General features: G+C 42.3%; 1 pseudogene; it reads right to left on the minus strand.

Moving 5' to 3' along the window:
• Positions 1 to 1,155, minus strand: LOC136335535 (rho GTPase-activating protein 17 pseudogene; annotated as a pseudogene).
• Between the last annotated feature and the right edge of the window lie 764 nt (positions 1,156 to 1,919).

Consider the following 1,919-nt stretch of genomic DNA (forward strand, 5'->3'; position numbering starts at 1 on the left):
TCAGGTCAGGCAGATGCCTTCACTTTTGACCCATAACAAATTAGGCACTGAAATGATCGCAGTGTCTCTAGGAGCATTTTATTAGTGCTACTGGTATGAGCAAGCTCCATAAGTAACTTGATTCAATACATAAAGTTAACAAACTTTTGTGGTAGTAGCTTATGACATGTTCTTCATAAATCTTGAAGTTTTTTGTCTTAATTTTAAACACCTGCAACCTGTGGCCATTATTTATAGGGATAAAAAGTCATCAAAAATTCAGACAATTTCTGTAATTGGGACTTGAAAGCAACTGCTGCAGCATGGGGGTCTGACTAGAATGTAGCCGGTGAGAAGTACAACAGTCTAAAGCAGCTCTCAGTTACTTTAACTCAAAGGCCCCACCCCCAATTTAAAACTGTCCTTCCCCTTCATGTTGGTCTCCAGGAGCAGTGTGACACAGGTTTATACTGAACTCCCACAGATATTCTTTCACAGGAGTCCTAAAGCTGTTTTTTTCACCCACTTATCTTGATCAGCTTACATTTCAGGGAGGACTTTTTCCAAGACCACGGATGTTTTTCTATGGTAATCTGTTCCTGCTTCTAATAATGAACCTAAGAAATTGCCGTAGTGCCTACCTTTGGCCATTCATTGGTGCATGTCTGTTGGAAATTGATCCTGACACTGTTCTACTTTATTTTCAACTTCGTCCATTTCTGTTTTTGATGGAAGGCCCTGAAAGTTGACTCCTGAAGATGTGTGAGTTTAGTCCCACCTGATTCTAACAAAATCTCAGTCTAAAACCAATTTTGTGAGCTGTTTCTTCTGTTTCTGGAAGTTTAGAGATCTCTTCCTCTGTTATGCCATACAGAAGGTCCACAATTTTTCCCTCAACAAAGATTTCATGCTGAGAAAGTTCTATTGTCAGGTGATGTTCCACATATCCACATGTGTCCAGCATCTTCCCCAAGAGAAAGTCTCCTAGCTTAGCTGATGCCTCTCACATGTTCTCACTGGTGCATGCTCGCCCTGGAAGCACATCATTAGGGTGTTGTGGAAATGCTGGCACATTGATTGCACCGTGTTCATGCAAAGCATGGGTTGTAACAGAGCTTCACAGAGGACTTCTGTTTCCACAGCTCTGCCCATGGTTTGGTTGCCTGGGTGCTTCATGCCATTAACTTCTTCACTTGCAGCAGTTACAGCCTGACTCTAGGGGATCAGACTCAACAGGGCAACGTGGTAGCAGCATCAGTGGCTCCCAGGCCAGCCAGTGAAGGTGCTATTTGTCACTTAGTATCACATTCTTACTTCTGTTTTTGTGTTTCCTTTCTGCCATCTCACTTCCAGTTGCTCTCTGGAAGGACCTCCAAGTTGAACTGAGCTAAAAGCATCTTGTCAGTTGTATCAACTTTGCAAAAACAAGGTTAGGTGAAATGTGGGAGTGTGAAAACACATGGAATATATGTGCTATCACTTTATTTTAAATTGCATAGTTCAAATATAGCATTTAATGTTTATACAGTTTGAATATTTGTAGGAGAAATCTCTTTTAGGATGTATTTTTTTTAGTAGGTAGAGTGTCAGACTTGGACTCAGAGGACCCAGGTTTGAAAACCCAAGGTTGTTGGCTTGAGCACAGGCTCACCAGCTTGAGTATGGGATTATAGACATGACCCCATGGTTGCTGGCTTGAGTCCAAAGGTCGCTGGCTTGAATCTAAGGTCACTGGCTTGAGCAAGAGGTCTCTCAGTCTGCTGTAGCCCCCTGGCCAAGGCACATATGAGAAAGTAGTCAGTTAACAACCAAGGAGCCACAGGGAAAAATTGATGTTTCTCATCTCCCTTCCTTCCTGTCAGTCTATCCCCCTCACTGTCTCTCTCTCTCTCTGTCTCTGTCACACAAAAAAGAAATAGTTATAGAGTTGCTATTTCCAA

This window comes from Saccopteryx bilineata, chromosome 4 (genome assembly GCF_036850765.1).
Source record: "Saccopteryx bilineata isolate mSacBil1 chromosome 4, mSacBil1_pri_phased_curated, whole genome shotgun sequence".
Taxonomy (NCBI): Eukaryota; Metazoa; Chordata; class Mammalia; order Chiroptera; family Emballonuridae; genus Saccopteryx; species Saccopteryx bilineata.